The sequence below is a fragment of the Camellia sinensis genome, chromosome 12 (assembly GCF_055761805.1).
Source record: "Camellia sinensis isolate YWXY chromosome 12, ASM5576180v1, whole genome shotgun sequence".
Classification (NCBI taxonomy): domain Eukaryota; kingdom Viridiplantae; phylum Streptophyta; class Magnoliopsida; order Ericales; family Theaceae; genus Camellia; species Camellia sinensis.
This window is the reverse complement of record NC_138972.1, coordinates 54,067,018-54,085,976: the sequence shown is the minus strand read 5'-3', so window position 1 is coordinate 54,085,976 and position 18,959 is coordinate 54,067,018. Positions and strand designations below refer to the sequence as shown.

General features: G+C 34.6%; 1 long non-coding RNA gene across 4 annotated transcripts; it reads left to right on the top strand.

The window, feature by feature from the left end:
• Positions 1 to 9,911: 9,911 nt before the first annotated feature.
• On the top strand, positions 9,912 to 15,436 carry LOC114269636 (uncharacterized). Of its 4 annotated transcripts, XR_014346370.1 has the most exons (8): positions 9,912 to 10,360; positions 10,549 to 10,646; positions 11,071 to 11,105; positions 11,484 to 11,565; positions 11,723 to 11,845; positions 11,947 to 13,063; positions 13,923 to 13,982; positions 15,113 to 15,436. It is a non-coding gene; the product is annotated as an uncharacterized LOC114269636 (long non-coding RNA). The 4 variants fall into 4 exon arrangements; XR_014346369.1 differs by lacking the exon at positions 9,912 to 10,360 and having other exon boundaries at positions 10,367 to 10,646; XR_014346371.1 differs by lacking the exons at positions 9,912 to 10,360; positions 11,723 to 11,845 and having other exon boundaries at positions 10,367 to 10,646; positions 12,837 to 13,063.
• The last annotated feature ends 3,523 nt before the right edge of the window (positions 15,437 to 18,959 follow it).

Genomic DNA, 18,959 nt, shown 5'->3' with positions numbered 1-18,959 from the left:
AATGAGGTCAACTTTGTGTCGAATTGTTGAACTTGTAAGGCGGATCATTCATTAAAAAAAATTAAATTAATGAAATAATTATGATAATATGATCGAAGCACATTTATTTTTTTTTAAAAAAAATAAACAATAAATATGATTTTGAGAATATATTATGTGTTTTTATAAAGATAAATCTAAGTTAATCATAAGAAAAAGATTATTTAATTAATATGATTTTTTACATGAATAATTTTATTAGAAATCTTCACAAAAAAAAAAAAGTTGGAAACAAATAGTAGGTCTAGTCCATATTGAACAATTTTAAATTAAAAGGTAAATTATATTGATAGTCTCTATATTTTGCCACTTGTATTATTTGGTCGTTACGCTTTCAATTTACTCAATTTTGCCTCTTAATTTTTTTTTGTTAATTTGATGCAATTGATAATGTTGTTAAGGTTTTTGACAGAAAATAATCAGAAAGTTTGTTAAGGTCCACTCACTAAATTTATAAAGTTTATAAATTTGTTCTTAAAAGTATGAACATTTTAAAATCATTGTAACTAATTAGATTAAATTGACAGAAAATAAAAAAAAAAAAATTCAAGAAAAAAATTGAATAAATTAAAATTTCAAAATCGGTGTACTTTACCTGTATGTTATTCTTTTCTTTACTTGGTAGGAGGATAAAGAGCAGTACAAGTATTTCATATCTATAAATAGCCATTCATTAATTCATTTATTGCTGCCCATCCATCAATATATCTGTATAAAAGGAAGGGTTGTTTGAATCTTAAAAGGACAAAAAGGAGAAGAAAAATAGGAAGCAGCAGCAACAACAACAACAACATCATGCAAGTAAGCCTCTCGGAAGCTTATGAAGCAGCATCAAAGAAGGAAGGAGGAGGGGAAGAAGTGCTGTGCAAGTTTTGGAGGGAGCAACAACAACAACTAGGAGGAGGTTCGAGTGAGAAAGCGATAGACGATAGAGGCAACACAATGCTGCATTTCATGGCCATGAGCAACAACGCATCGGCCTTGAAAAAACTTCTTGATGTCGGGCTACTCACTACTAATGAGCTCAATCCAAGAAATGAAAAAGCTGACACACCACTTCATGAAGCTGCCAAGTTGGGTCAAATGAATTTCGTAGAAATGTTGGTGGAGAAGAATCCAGGTTCGGTTTTCGAACGCAACAAGTTTGGAGAGACTCCTCTTTATTCTGCTGCTGCCTATGAACAAGTCGAGGTTTTCAATTTTCTCAAGTTGAAAGTAAGACACCGCAGCAGCAACAACACCACCAACACCACCGCTATGGCTGCCCTGACCAAAAATGATGGCTCTGTTGGAATGGTTATAAAATTCTGGATAAAACCAGAATTTTTTCCTAAGTTCGGTCTATTTTTTAGGTGGGCCCCGAGTGTCGATTTACTCGGGTCAAAGTGGTAACGCGTTCTATGCCGCGTTGTGATTCACGTGGTATATTTGGTTGCTCAAAACCATTACCGAGTGAATGGGAAATTGAAGCCAAAGTGTGCTCCATGGAAATGGAGTTTTGGTGGAAATTCCTTAAGGTTGTAAATTGGCTTGTCCCACATTGATTTGGTGGGAGGTTTTGAAAGGGTTTATAAGGCTTAGGGTGAGATACTTGGGGTGTGCCCCAAGGGGTACCCAAGTGTTTTAGAGGGAGAGGTTATGGGCAAAATGGGCTAGACCCATTGGACCCAAAAATCACCACACACGCGCGCGCGCGCCGCCGCCGCCGTCCGGTCGGTCGGGCGGGCTGGCTGGGCCTGGGTGCGTGGTGTGTGGTTGGGTTGGGCTTCTAATCTTTTTGGGCCAAAAACATTTGAATTTAATTTTTTATTAAAATAAAATCCATAATTCAAATTAAATTGGTTTGGATTTTTTGTTCATCCAAACAGGGCCCTTCCCGGTTTCAAACAGAAATAACACACCCAAACAGGGCCCTTCCCGTTTTGCTATCTGTTTGAATTCAAATCCAACAGGTATCATACCTGTTCAATTCAAAACCAAGAGTTACATACCTGTTTAATTCAAAATGAAGAGCCACCTTCACATCTATAAATAGGACCACCCTCATTTGATGTTTTACATTCAGAAATTTCGTATTTCACTTCTGTTTTCTATTCTTCATCTTGCTGCATTTTATTTTATAAAGAAAGAGTGTAAACACTTAGTGTGTTCGTAAGGCAAACAGTTAGTAGTGCTGCTATTGTTTGTGGTAGATCATTTCATCCTGGGAGATAGACGTCCGAATTCTGAAAGCACCGTGGAGAGGACGAATCTGTCTTAAGGACACAGTGTTAAACACTGGACTTGATCAGGAAAAATAATTCGAAGAAATTAAATCAAGTAAGTTATTTAATTACTTTCAGTGTTGTTTTTATTTGTTTATTTATTCGGATTTTAATTTTGTTTTTGTAACAAAATAAAATCTGTTATTTATTTATTTATTTTTATTTCGAGTTTGATTTTTGTAATCAAACATATTCTCTCCTTTTCTCTATTTCTTTTATTCTTGTTGCTGTTTTGTACACAACAGAATTAAAACCTTTTAAATACGGTGAAGATTGTCCAACAATCTTAAGACAGATTTCTTTTATTCTGGTTGGAAAAACAAATAGTGATTTATGCTATTTGACAGATAGTAGTAATATACTGTCTCTTTTCTTTGACAACTACTAGTAGTACGATACTGGTGTCATTAACAATTCAGAATATTATTTGGTATTACAGAAAATTCTTGTGATATTTTATTTTTCAAGTTTTAGTAACAAGGAAAATAAAATTATTTTGTTGTTATAATTATTTTCTGGTTTTAGTAACTAGAAAATTAATTTGTGTTTTAATATTTTCTGATTTTTGTAATCAGAGATTATGGCTACTACAACTGAAACTGCATCTGGCAGTGGTACTCCTATTGTTACACCTACATCGGTCCCTATCCAGAACCATGTTCATGTACCAATCAATCATGGAGAAAAACCGGAAAAATTTAATGGTACCGAGTTTAAGAGATGGCAGCAGAAGATGTTGTTCTATCTTACAACTCTTAATTTGGCCCGGTTTCTCCATGAAGAGGCTCCAGCACTTAAAGAGGGTGAAAGTGATCGGCAAGTTGTTGCCGCTGTAGATGCTTGGAAACATTCAGATTTCCTGTGCAGAAACTACATCCTAAATGGCCTTGACAATATGCTGTATAATGTATACAGTCCTCTGAAAACAGCAAAAGAATTGTGGGATTCTTTGGAGAAGAAATACAAGACAGAAGATGCCGGCACGAAGAAATTTGTCGTCGGTAAATTTCTGGACTTTGTTATGGTAGACTCCCAAACGGTAATATCTCAAGTTCAAAGTTTTCAAATAATTTTGCATGATATTCATTCAGAAGGTATGTCTCTTAGCGAGTCATTCCAAGTCGCAGCTTTAGTGGAAAAGTTACCACCGGCTTGGAAAGATTTCAAAAATTATTTAAAACATAAACGCAAAGAGATGACTATGGATGAATTGATTGTAAGGTTAAGAATTGAAGAAGATAACCGAAAGGCTGAAAAGAGGAATGGGAAAAATCCCATTGAGTCCAAGGCAAATGTGGTTGAACAAGTTCATAAACCACATAACAAAAAGAGAAAGTTTACTGGAGATGGTCCTAAACAAGGCGATAGTAGCAAGAAGTTCAAAGGAAAATGCTATAACTGTGGCAAAACTGGACATCGAGCTTCTGACTGCCGCCGCCCTAAAAAGAATCATGGAAGTACAAGTAAGAAGACCACCAATCAGGCCAATGTAACAGAATTGGATTACATCTCTGACGGAGTGAATGACATCAACCTCTCTGCTGTGGTGTCTGAGGCTAACTTGGTTGGAAATCCCAAAGAGTGGTGGGTTGACACTGGAGCAACTCGTCACATATGTGCGGACAAGAAGATGTTCACTACCTACAATGAGGCTGCAAATGGTGAACAACTTTTCATGGGAAATTCTTCTACTTCTGCTGTGGCTGGACAAGGGAAAGTAATCTTGAAGATGACATCAGGGAAAGAACTGACCCTCAACAACGTACTACATGTACCTGACATCCGGAAGAATTTAGTTTCTGGGTCTTTGTTAAGTAAAAATGGTTTTAGGCTTGTATTTGAGTCTGATAAGTTTGTATTAACAAAGAGTGGTATGTATGTTGGTAAGGGATACATGAGTGATGGTCTCTTTAAGTTAAATGTAATGACAGTTGTACCGAAAGTTGCTATGAATAAGAATAACACATCTTTTGTTTATATTCTTGAGTCAAATTTATGGCATGGTAGATTAGGACATGTGAATTTTGATGCTTTGCGTAGATTAATTGGTTTAGATTATATACCAAAGTTTGAAATTAATCCTAATCATAAATGTGAAATTTGTGTAGAAGCGAAACTAACTAAGGCTCCATTTAAATCGGTTGAAAGAAAAACCGAACCTCTAGAATTAATTCACACTGATGTATGTGATTTAAAGTTTATTCAAACTAGAGGTGGCAAAAAGTATTTCATAACATTTATCGATGATTGCACAAGATATTGTTATGTTTATTTACTTAGAAGTAAAGATGAAGCTTTAGAAATGTTTAAACTCTACAAAACAGAAGTTGAAAATCAACTTGGTAAAACCATTAAAATGGTTAGAAGTGATAGGGGTGGTGAATATGATGCACCATTAAATGAATTTTGTGCACAACATGGCATTATTCACCAAACTACAGCCCCTTATTCTCCACAGCAAAATGGAATTGCTGAAAGGAAGAATAGAACTCTAAAAGAAATGATGAATGCCATGTTACTAAGTTCAGGCTTACCACAGAACTTGTGGGGGGAAGCAATATTGTCTGCTAATTATGTTCTTAATAGAATACCCCACAAGAAAACCAAAAGCATTCCTTATGAATTGTGGAAAGGTCGACCACCTTCCTACAAATACTTAAAAATGTGGGGGTGTTTGGCAAAAGTTGAAGTACCTGTTCCTAAAAAGACTAAAATTGGACCAAAAACAGTAGATTGTGTGTTTATTGGTTATGCTCAGAATAGTAGTGCATATCGGTTTCTGACTTATAAATCAGATATACCTGATATAAATGTGAACACTATTATAGAGTCAAGGAATGCTGTGTTTTTTGAACATGTCTTTCCTTACAAGAAAGGACAGGAATTAAGTTCACAGAAAAGAACTTATGATTGTACACAAAGTCAAGAGACTAATGACAATCAAACACAAGAGACTAGTAATAGTCTCGACCAACAGGATTTAACTAATGATGAACCAAGACGAAGTAAAAGAGCGAGAACATCAAAATCCTTTGGTCCAGATTTTCTGACATACTTGTTAGAAAATGAACCTCAAAGCTTTAAGGCAGCAATGACAGGTCCTGAAGCACCTTTGTGGAAAGAGGCTGTTAATAATGAAATTGAATCCATTATGCAAAATCATACTTGGGAATTGGTGGATCTTCCACCAGGTTCTAAACCTCTTGGATATAAATGGATATTCAAGAGAAAAATGAAAGCAGATGGTTCAATTGACAAGTATAAAGCAAGACTTGTTGTTAAAGGTTACAGACAAAAGGAAGGTCTGGACTATTTTGACACATATTCCCCTGTGACAAGAATAACATCCATTCGCATGCTTATTGCTATAGCAGCGTTGTTTAATTTAGAAATACATCAAATGGATGTTAAGACAACTTTCTTAAACGGTGATCTAAATGAAGAGATCTATATGGAACAACCCGAAGGGTTTGTAGTATCAGGGCAAGAAAAGAAAGTTTGTCGACTTGTAAAATCCCTTTATGGATTAAAACAAGCACCTAAGCAATGGCATGAAAAATTTGATCATGCAATGCTTACTAATGGGTTTAAGATAAACGAATGTGACAAATGCGTCTATGTTAAAAACACTGACCAAGGATATGTCATAGTTTGTCTTTATGTGGATGACATGCTTATCATTGGAAGCAGTCAAAACATGATCAAATCAACTAAGCAGATGCTTAACAAAAGATTTGATATGAAAGATATGGGGGTCGCAGATGTTATATTAGGAATGAAAATTACTAAAACATCTGACGGATATGCATTATCTCAATCTCATTATATTGAGAAAATTCTTGATAAATTTATCAAGGATGATTTGAATTTAGCTAGAACACCTGTAGACATCAGTCTTTATTTATCGAAAAATAAAGGTGATGCAGTGTCTCAGTTAAAATACTCCCAAATCATTGGAAGCCTAATGTACCTAATGAATTGTACTCGTCCTGATATAGCTTATGCTATAAGTAAATTGAGTAGGTACACTAGTAACCCTGGAGAAGACCATTGGAAAGCGATCATTCGAGTTCTTAGATATCTAAGATTTACTCGTGATCATGGTTTGAACTTTACTCGATATCCAGCAGTACTCGAAGGTTATTGTGATGCCAATTGGATATCGGATACTAAAGATTCAAAATCCACTAGTGGATATGTCTTTACTCTAGGAGGCGCTGCTGTTTCTTGGAAGTCCACGAAACAAACGTGCATCGCACGATCCACAATGGAATCCGAGTTCATTGCTTTAGACAAAGCAGGTGAAGAAGCAGAATGGCTTCGTCACTTCTTAGAAGACATTCCAATGTGGCCAAAACCTGTGCCAGCTATTTGCATTCATTGTGATAGTCAATCTGCAATAGGTAGGGCACAGAATCACATGTATAACGGTAAGTCACGACATATTCGTCGTCGACATAATACCGTAAGGCAATTGTTGTCAAACGGAATAATCTCAATAGATTATATAAAATCTAAAGAGAATATTGCGGATCCGTTAACAAAAGGTTTGACAAAAGAGCTAGTGTATAGTTCATCAAAGGGGATGGGATTAAAGCCTATTACATAAGAGTCGTCATAATGGTAACCCTACTTATATGACTGGAGATCCCAAGAACTAAGTTCAAAGGGACAACTAAGTTATGTATGGCTCGCCAGAAATCACCAAGGGATTAAAATTCCTACCCATTCCTATGGTGAGAGTGATATCTGCAACATATGTTGTCTGCAGGGGTATAAGGATAAGCTTTGCTTTTAATGATTACTTATATCTTGATTAAGGCATAAAATCAAGACGAGTATAAAGAGATACACACAATAAGAATCACCTATATGAGTGTTGAACTGGGGCCGGTTCTATGAGAATGAAGAGGCTAAATTCTCTAGAAACACTTATGAAAACCAGGTGCGTTCAAGGCCAAAATGAACACAACAGTGAGAACCACGATGTGTTAGAGGATATTTTGTGTGAAATCTATTGTCTTGGCTTACACAAACGGCTGAACAATTCAAGGCATCGCGTCCATTGGTTAGCCAGTAAGTCCGATAGGTTATCACTAGGGAAGGTTCAAAGCCGAAAACTACCTATCCTGATGCAAGATATTTTCGACTTATACTCTTTCGTTAAAGTCTGCATTTTGTTGCATTTCCGTTGTCATCAAATTCCATTCATGTGGGGGATTGTTGGAATGGTTATAAAATTCTGGATAAAACCAGAATTTTTTCCTAAGTTCGGTCTATTTTTTAGGTGGGCCCCGAGTGTCGATTTACTCGGGTCAAAGTGGTAACGCGTTCTATGCCGCGTTGTGATTCACGTGGTATATTTGGTTGCTCAAAACCATTACCGAGTGAATGGGAAATTGAAGCCAAAGTGTGCTCCATGGAAATGGAGTTTTGGTGGAAATTCCTTAAGGTTGTAAATTGGCTTGTCCCACATTGATTTGGTGGGAGGTTTTGAAAGGGTTTATAAGGCTTAGGGTGAGATACTTGGGGTGTGCCCCAAGGGGTACCCAAGTGTTTTAGAGGGAGAGGTTATGGGCAAAATGGGCTAGACCCATTGGACCCAAAAATCACCACACACGCGCGCGCGCGCCGCCGCCGCCGTCCGTCCGGTCGGTCGGGCGGGCTGGGCCTGGGCGCGGGTGCGTGGTGTGTGGTTGGGTTGGGCTTCTAATCTTTTTGGGCCAAAAACATTTGAATTTAATTTTTTATTAAAATAAAATCCATAATTCAAATTAAATTGGTTTGGATTTTTTGTTCATCCAAACAGGGCCCTTCCCGGTTTCAAACAGAAATAACCTGTTTTGGAAATAGTGCACACCCAAACAGGGCCCTTCCCGGTTTCAAACAGAAATAAACTGTTTTGGAATTAATGCACACCCAAACAGGGCCCTTCCCGTTTTGCTATCTGTTTGAATTCAAATCCAACAGGTATCATACCTGTTCAATTCAAAACCAAGAGTTACATACCTGTTTAATTCAAAATGAAGAGCCACCTTCACATCTATAAATAGGACCACCCTCATTTGATGTTTTACATTCAGAAATTTCGTATTTCACTTCTGTTTTCTATTCTTCATCTTGCTGCATTTTATTTTATAAAGAAAGAGTGTAAACACTTAGTGTGTTCGTAAGGCAAACAGTTAGTAGTGCTGCTATTGTTTGTGGTAGATCATTTCATCCTGGGAGATAGACGTCCGAATTCTGAAAGCACCGTGGAGAGGACGAATCTGTCTTAAGGACACAGTGTTAAACACTGGACTTGATCAGGAAAAATAATTCGAAGAAATTAAATCAAGTAAGTTATTTAATTACTTTCAGTGTTGTTTTTATTTGTTTATTTATTCGGATTTTAATTTTGTTTTTGTAACAAAATAAAATCTGTTATTTATTTATTTATTTTTATTTCGAGTTTGATTTTTGTAATCAAACATATTCTCTCCTTTTCTCTATTTCTTTTATTCTTGTTGCTGTTTTGTACACAACAGAATTAAAACCTTTTAAATACGGTGAAGATTGTCCAACAGGCTCCACTGTCCTTCACACCGCAATCAAGCTGGAATGTTATGGTATTTATTTATTTATTGATCAAAATTCATTTTACCTTCTAGTAGTATGACTTGATAGCACTTTATCTCCTATTTTTTAAAAATAGTAATATGTCTCTCATATGGTTTTGAATAAAAAAACAACCGTTAACACCATTAATTATAGATATGAAATGGTTATAATACTCTTAAACTTTATATTTTTTATTATTTTCTTTCTCTCTCATCTCTCATACACATAATTTATAATGTCTACTGTTAATTAAATTAAATCACAATTAATTGTAAATTCTTAATTATTTATTGTAATTCTTAAATTTTTATTCTGATTTTAATTTAATTATATTTTAGATCACAATTAATCATAAATATTTAATTATTTATTGCAATTAATAACTTTTTAATCTAATTTTAATTTAATCATATTCTAGATCACAATTAAACCTAAATTCTTAATTATTTATTATAATTTCTAACATGTTAATCTAATTTTAATTTAATTACATTTTAGATCAATTCTTAATTACTTTTTTTATAGTTTATTTAATTATATTTTAAATCAATTTTTGTTTATATTTTATATTTTAGATCAATTCTTAATTATATTTTAATTTAATTATCATATTAATCTAATTTTAGGTTTGGAGAAAATGGGGATAAAATTGTCTTTTTGTTGTATTATTTTCATTCTAATTTTTAGAAACCAAAATCCACTCTAAAAAATAGTGTGCGCAATACACCTTATAGTGGTTTGGATGAAAAAACTAATGATAATACTTTAGTTTAAAACCACGTAGAAACTTTCTGATTATAATTGAACAATAACGGATAAAATATTCTAACCCCAAATCACAAGGGGTAATATGAATTTAACCCTTATTTATTTCAACATGAGTTTGATTTTAAGAGCAAAACGCATATTTTGAGTAGTTTAAAATTGCGGAGTCCACAAATCTGAATAGGCTGATACACTTTTTCGCATATGGGATCCACAGTTTTGGGTTATGACATAGTATACTGTGCATTGTGAACTAATTCATTTTCTTCTACCACTTGGCCACACTACGAGAAATATAGGTTACGCCGGCGCTTATATAACAACGTTTTTAAAAACGCTGTAGAAAAGGTGGTGCTTCTTTCAAAAAAAACGTCATGTCACCCCGTAGGAAGAGGAAGGCCTGTTGCGTTTTTCTATATATCGGATAAAAAAAATATTTTATAAAATTCCTCTCTCATAAAAAGAACCGTGAGTGAGAGATGAGGGTTTTTACTTTTTAGTGAGAGAAAGTTTGCAAGAATGGCGTCTAGGGTTTGGATCTGCTGATTTTTCTTCGATTTCTCAGTAATCATTTTATTTAGGCTTTGGATCTATGTGTTCTTCAATTTCCCTCTAATTGATTTGCGATTTGCCTTTGAAAGCGAGGAGCTATAGACGAATCGAAACTATTGGTTCGATTTCTACACTTCACCGTAAGTATTAAATTGAGTTTGTTTTGATCTCACTTTGTCGTGTTTCTTGATCGATTTCTGTCATGCTAATCTATTAAAATCTGTATGTATCAATTTCTTGTTCTTTCTTGGGGTTTATATGATTAGAAACCTGATCTCGAGAACTCAAAGCTTGTTAGGGTTTTCGCTAATTTCTCTTAGAAATACAGGGATCTGATCTCAAAACTTGTATTTCGTGCTCTATTTGCGTCGAATCGATCTCGGTGTTCCCATGGTTCAAGAAGAAGAAGCCTCTTAGAACTAACAGGTTTGATCTCGAAACCTGTGTTCCGATGGTTCGAGAATGAGAGGTCTCTCTCTCTCTCTCTCATAGTTTGCATATTTGATTTGATATAATCGACCAAATTTTTCTGATAGTTCTTCTTCTAGCTGAAATTATTGCTTCTCAATATTTTTTCGATTTGCTATCGTAGCAGGGACTTTCCAGAATTTTATTTTTTATTTTTTATTTATTTTCAATGAGATTGGTCCCTCCAGACCTGATCTGTTCTTCCAAAAAGAGTCAAATCCACTCAAGCACCACTTCCTCTTCTTCTTCTACTATTTATTTATTTATTTATTATTATTTTTGTGATAGTTGTTTTATGCTATTATTTTTCTCTCACTCTGGTTTTCTCTTTTCTTCTTGGATATTCATTAGTGTAAACAATTTTTTTTTTCTTCTTTTGCAGATCGATGTGGTACTTTAACTGGTTTTAGTAATGAGGTACTTATTTGGGTTGCAATTCCAAGTTGTTTCCTTATTCATTGTGTGGAAAACATTGAATGTGCTGGATGATTTCTAGTCTCTCTGATTCATTCTCTTCTCTATTCTTTATGATTTCAATGCAATATACAGTGCAGACATATTCACAACTATATATTAATGGGTTTTGAGGTTTTCTCATCTAATCATCTGATGGAGGGTTTGATTGATTCATATTCTCGTGGGAATTTCATAATTTTTATTGGGTTTTGGGATTTGAGTTCCTTCCCTTTTTACTTTCCCTCCATCCAAACAGAGTCTTACTATCCAATAGGCCAATTTGAACACGCATTTATTTATTCTAACATAATTTTCTCATCACATTTCTTTCTTTTCTAGGCCTTTGTTTTTGATTTTCAACCTCAAGATCCTGAAAACATATATGTAGCACTTGCAGCTCTATCTGGCAGAAAAATACCAGGTATGCCCCTTGATGTTTTTAAATTTTTTGTTTCGTTTTTCGTTTTGGTATTGATTTTTTATTTATTTATATATATATTCATTTTAGTTGCTAACGTTTAATTATGATTTTGTTGTTGTTAAATGTTAACTGAGTCAATGAATACATGGTGGACCAGTTTTCCGAGGGGTCACAATAGTATAATTTCCAGCTACTTGGGAAAAAAGGCATTAAAATGGAAGTTATGGAAGTACTCTAATGCAATTAAAGGAGAGATAACGAATATCTTTTGATTCCATATGTAAGTGATCAAGTTGGATTATCTTCATTAACTTCACCTGATTGGGATTTGATCTAGCAGTAATGGTTCTAAATTAGTCATCTGAACATGGTTCAATGCAGGCATAGCCGTGGCATCTCAAGCTGCTTCAGCTAATATAAGAAGAAAACTGAGAAACATGTTGATGATAATGGTGGTGGTGATATAGTATATTGTAATATCCACCAGATTGTCATATTCTATATTTTTTTTCAACTAGACAATGCTCCAAATATTTAGTTGTGGCCCCCTACTGGACAATGTTCCCATCCATTTTTGTTCATTATCATTTGCTATTCTATATTTTTTTCGCTGTTATTGATTGTGTGCCTTTCTTCTCCACCCTCACCCTCACCCTCACCCTCGGATGAGATTATTGAATTTGCATATAAAAAAATGGCTGAGATGACATTATGATGACATCATAACTTTGCCTATAAAAAAATAGCTGACATATGATGAGATCATAACTTCTATGGCCTTGATAGGGAGTGCTGACAGCATTATTTGTACAATTTGGGGAGCTGTCAGCAGTTTTTTTTTATGTGGTGTTTGGATTACCTGGACTGAAAATAAGGTTTTGTGTTTGACCATGTAAAATATAGTTTTTTTTTAATATTATATATTTTATAAAATTTAAAAGCACACTCAGCCAAAGGGATTTGTTTGGACACAAATGAAACTGCCATGTTACAGTTACTTTTCATGGGTTGGAATTAGGTGCATGCATGATGGTTATTGGCTAATAAAAGAATGCTAATTAAAGTTTGAAGGATATTTTGTGGGGCTTTTTTCACTCCTGTCCAAGCCATAGAAGAGACCACCATGCTCTGTATTTACTCGGATTTTAGATTTCACTAATGCTTTTGATGTCTAATTTTTATTCACCTGGTGAATCTTTAACTTCTCCTATAGCCCTAGTACTTGTTGAGAATGGTAATTTTTTTAAAATTGAATATTGCTTTTCCTCCAGGATGCTGAGGGTTTAATTGTGCTCAACATAGGCAGCTATATGGGTGGAGTTGATCTTTGGTGGACCTGCAAGAGTTCCTATCCAAATCAGAGAAACTACGAAGGGGGGATAACACTGGCTGGTGTGACGGAGGCAGAGGTCAGGACAAAAGAAGAGATGGCTTCATTTCTATTGCGTGGTTCATTAGCTTGTGCTATTGGGAGCACTAACATGAATAGCCAATCAAGGTATGTAGTTTGTATAATGTACATACCACAACTGGTTGGCTTCATCTCTGAATGCTGATATAAACCACTTTCCCAACCATTTTTTTTTATTTCTTATGGGCTGAATTGCACTGGAAGCTGTAAGAGGTGGGCAGCTGTATGTCTTATACACTATAAAAGAGTACACATGGAAGCTTACTATTAATAAAACTAAGAAATTTTTCAGAACACAGTTCTTATTTTGCTATCCCCACTTGGAAAACAAAAAATAATATTATTTTTTTCTTTTGAAGACAGGTTTTGAGAACGATGGACGAAACAAAATTTCATACTTGTTTTACTGAAAGGGAAAAAATTATGGAGGAAAGTGGAAACCCAATTAGAATTACTATTTGGTTATATTAAAATGAAGAAATTGTTTTTGAATTAATTATATCAATTTGGGGATATTCTTGCTTGATACAACAGTTTCAAAAACCTCATCCATCTGCCTATTTTGTCCCTTTTGAATAGAATTACCACCATTAAGCCTAATTGGACTCACAAAAGATGATTTTAAACTGTGTTTGGGTCTTGAATTTGTGGAAAGGAGTGGACTGGTTAAATTTAGCATACTTTGTGCAGAAGGGAAGATTTTGAATTCTTGCTACTCTGGGAGCTGTAACTATCTTATCTTTCGCATTCTCAGACTTCTCCTGGGGAAACTTGCCTCGCTCAACTAACTATTTGACTAAATTTCTATGCTTCATATATGTAATCGTATTCAGTTAAATTGTTCATTCTTACAAGTGTTTTCTAAATAAAAGACAAGTTATGGGTGTGTTATTATGTTCCATTCATGTCAAGAAAAGATGATTTACCATATACTTCATTGCTGCAGGCATTTCTTGAGCATGGAATACCAGACAGTCCTGAGATGGTTGTTGAACTAATGCAGAAGGTAATTTCTAGACAGGCAATCATTTTGTTCATGTAATGATAAAACTATTTTGTATTCTAACCAAGGATGTTCAATGGTCGTTACATTTAAATTAGTTCATAAATTGACATCTTTATATTTATGTTTAGGAAAAAAAACGAAGAAATAGTTTATTTTTGTAATCGTTTTGATTATGTATGTTTATCTAAGGTCTCTAGGTTATATTTTCAAATTGGAAAAATAATATTAATAATATTGTAGACCTTAGCTTATAAAATATTCATATACATGAGTGTACAAATTTTTTTGATTGCATATACATTAGTATGTATATATATTTAAATTACATATACATTCATCCATAAATTTAGAGTGAAAATTTCAGTTTGCCCCCATGGTTCAACTCAAGCTTCATGAACTTTAATGGCCAACAATAAAACCAATGCACAGAGTGCTACACTAGCATATGGTTAGCTCATAGATTGGTTGTCCAAATCTAGAACTTTTTTTATGCTTATATATGTCTTTTCTCAATTATTTTGCTGGATTTTTTTATCAATTGAGTGGTTGGGTTAGTGGGACATTGGTTAAAGTTTGGATTTGTGATAAATTTTTGGTCTGCTATATATGGTATCTATATTTATAATGTAATAGACAGAGAATAATTCTTTAGGTTGTGTTGATAATCATATTTGGATAAAGAAACATATCTGTGTAGGGATTGACCAGATTGACCGAAGCCTATGGTGCCCACCCATCAATGTCAAACCAACCGTAGTTGGGGTTCTTTGTGATAATACTTGTTTCAAACCTGCTTCAAACCTAACCCTAAGTTAGCTTAAAACTTGCTTTAAACCTGCGTGTGGTGCATCACACTATGATGATTGGTAAGAGCAATAGTAATGACTAGCAATGTAGGCTCTACTTTATTGATCTCTCAATTACATCCAAATTTCAATTACATTCTCTTATTGAATAAGAGTTTGTCTCACGTTTACTTCTTTGATGTTATGTGTTGAAATCCTATTTACCCATTAAGAAATATTGAAGTTTAATGATTTAACTTTGTAGTATATTAATTTAAAAATTAAATGGAAATGAAGTTTGGTGTGTTTAATTATGCTTTTAACCCTGTGAAATCAACTTTACAGGTTAAATTGGCTTCCCTTAAGAAGTTGTCTCTCAATGCAAAATGGATACTTTGACCAAGATATGGCCTGGCAAACTTCAAGAACTAAGAGAGACGAGAGTTTAATATTCTGCACCCTTATTTTTGTGCTTTTGCAGATTCCTAACATGAAATTCTGTTTGTTTTTAATGGAACAAGTGATATTTGAAAAATTGTTGTCCTAATTTTTTTTGTGGACCGCAAGCTGGTGGTTCTCCATGAAAACAATATCGGTTATTGTGTAATGCATTGGCATGAAATTTTGTTTATTGCATTGTCTCACAGCCAGAATTTACTTAGCATCATATTTATGTATGTTCTCTTGAAACAAATACATTTGATTCTTTTTTTTTTTTTTTCTTTTTTGTATTTGTGTTTGTAGTCGAAGGCTTGTTTTCCTTTTGCTACTGTTCTTATCAAAGTGTTTTTGAGGGCTTATGCATCACAGAATTAGCACAATTTTTTTTTTTAAAAAAAAAAAGAAAAATGAAGCTATAACGGCGTTTGTTAAACGCCACTATAGTGATATTTTTAAAATGGAAAAAAGCTACTACGACGTTTTTAAAACGTCGTTAAATGTCGGCGTGACGTCATGTTACTGTTATGTAATACATTTGGCGGCGTTTTTAAAAACGCCGCCTATTCTCATATAATGACGCTTTTAAAGCGCCATAAAGATACAGCGACGGCCGCATCTTCGACGTTTGATGCTAAACGCCACGAAAAGAATTAGCGGCGTTTTTAATAGTTATAGCGGCGTTTTTTAAACGTCTCTAAAAGCCTCATTTCCAGTAGTGCCATGGGCCACTTTACTTGTGCGGGGTGATTTCAGCACTGTTGAAGAGGTGGAACTCCGTGGCCAAACTGGTCTATTTGAGAACCGAGATCCGCAAGACAGAGAACCGGCAAGGGTTGCTTGTTGGGGTTGGCTGGAAAATCCCTCCGATGCTAAAGTTAGTGGCTTAGAGAAGGTAATGTAGAGAGAGAGTATTTGTGTATCGATTTAGGGATCAAAGACTAGCAATACAGACACAAATCAACTAATACATGAGTAAATAGAGTTATTAATGAGGCACAAATGATATCATAATAGCAAACAAATAGTAGACAAGTCATAGTCATAATACACCTTAAGAATACACAATTATACAAGTATTCCTAGAATTTTAATAGTGATAGATTTTAAAGAAAAATATGAAATCCATATCAAATGAATTCCAATGATCACAATATTTTTACTGGAGGTAGTTTATTAAGTTAGGAAGACATGTCTAGAAGAACTCCAAAGCTAAAAACCATCTCAAAATGAAGAATTTATTTTTGGAAGAAAACTAGCATTTTCAAACAATAGGTTCTGGCAAGTTCTAACGCAAGTAGTATGAGTTTAAAAAATAAAAAGAGGGAACAAACAACATCAAACAAAGGTGAGATCTGAATCATTAATTTGAAAGATATTCGAGTTAGGGATGTTTTATCAGAGAACTCGAAGCCCAAAAAACATAGCAAGAGGGTGAAAATACAACGTGAAGCAAGGCTAGTTTGTTTCCGTTGTATTTTGGAAAAAAAAAAGAAAAAGAAAAAGGTGTAACTCTTTCAATACTCAATATTTTTAAATGAAATTAGTGGTCATTGAAAAGTATCTCATGGATCTAAAATTTAGCACTAGTCTCACTCAAGAAGGATTTTTTAATTTTATTTATTTATTTATTTTTTTTTGATTGTGTGAGGGAAAATGGCATAAAAACAAAGTAAGGGGTATCTGATGTCCCAAGAAATTTGTAGAGTCCAGGCACAAACATAAAAGGTTTTCAAAATTTCAAATCAAAATTATTTTTGTGTGATTTTTAAGAAATTGGCGAAGTTGCTGCATATACGCAGAATCTGTGCAGAACCAAGGCTAAAAACCATAAACAAGCATGAAGCCCTACTTCTATTTAATCAAGGCTCACCACACACATGCATAATACAAAAATACACAAACAAAAAAACAAAATAGAAGAGGTAGTAGAGGAGAAATTAAGGGTTAAAAGGGTTCTTACAAGGTTGCACAAGTTCTATTCTCATTTTCTCTATTTTCTTCCTTTTTTTTTCTTCTCTTTTTTTCTTTTCTCTTTCACTCTTTCTATATGGCTGCTTATACAAAGAAATGGGGGAAATTCTCACATATTTAGATGGAAAAAATGGTAAAAGGCTTATTCTACCCTTGGTTAGAAATAAATGGGCTAGTTTGGATTTGGTTGAAATGAAATGAGATGGAGGTTGATTAGGATGCTTAAACATGCTGTGAAATTAGGGTTAACCCTTATTTAGTTAGGATGAAACTTGATGGATGAATGAGGTCCAAACATGTCTCTATAAATTAAGGGATTTAGAGGACTTCTGAATTTTCTTTTCTTGACAACATAAATTTACCCTTCATGTGAAATATATATATATATATATATATAACAATTAGTACAAGAAAAATAATAAAATAAGGAAGAAGAAGAAAAAGAAATGCAATCAATAAGAATCAAAATAAAACTAGGCTTTAAAATAAAATAAATTTACGTGCTAGGGACTATTTTCAAATTATAAGATAGTAAAAAAAATATTATTCATGTATACTTAAAACAATGTATATAAAAGAAATATTTAGGTCCCGTTGGACTAAATTGCAAAGTTTGGCTAAATCGGATGCTAAAATGGAATTCATAAAACTCAAAGTTTAAAATATAATTTCTAAAAATTGGGGTCTCTAAATAGCATGTACCACCTAGCTCAGCCCACCTTAGGGTGGTTTACCAGGTGTAGTCTAACTCTTCGTTCGGCCTACCTTGGGGCAACTTATCGCGTTTGATCTAACCTTCGAGTCTAGCCCAATTAAATAGCTTGACCTAGCTCAAACCTTGCTTTAACTAATTGATTTTCTTCATTTGCCTCATAGCTTCCACTTTCACAAGGTGAAGTAGAAGCCAAGTTTGGGGACAAGTTCTATGTTATTAGGTGCACTACTTTTAAGCTCAGTCGACTTTGGTTGCTCAGCTACTGATAACGGAGGACGCTATGTACTTTGCAGCTTCACTTCGATGACCGATCAGTTTTGTGGCTTAGTTACTTCGTCTGCTCGATTTAACACATTTGTCTGCTCGTGTACTCCGCCCATTTTCCAGGGTAGTCTTCTCGGGTGCTCTTCAGCTCAGCGCTTGTTTAGGCCTTATCCATAACCAAGGCATGATCCTTCAAAACGTTGCGTAGGTGTGATTTGTCTAGGTTAGCCCTTTAATGCTAGGCTCCTTGGCCTAATTCTAGTTGTTTATTCATACTTTGCCTTTTTTCTAGGGCTTGTCATTGTCCAAGGTTCGTTGGCTTCTGTTTGGCCAATGGTCGTCGAGAGTGTTTTGTAACTCGATTCCAATCCATTTCTAGGGTGCCTTTCCGAGGAACTTTTCAACTCGGCCCCAATCCAGGCCTTGTCCTAAAGGAGCTCGTCTAAGTCTAGCACTACAACAAAAAACACTATTGGCGACTAAAATGGAAATTTTCGTCGCTGAAAGTCGTAGAATTGGCGACTAAAATGGAATTAGTCGCCAAAATTGGTCACTTTTGCCGACCAAAAGAGTTTAGTCGCCGAATGCAATGGTTTTAGCGACTAAATGGCAGTTTAGTCGCCAAATATAGGGGTTTTAGCGACAAAAATTTTTTTAGTAGCCAAAGGTTAGGGTTTTTGGTGACTAAAACCATTTGGTAGCCAAACGTTAAGGTTTTGGCGACTAAAAACCACTTTGGTCGCTGATTGTACCTGTTTTGGCGACTAAAAACAGTTTGGTCGCTGAAGGTCAAGCTTTTTG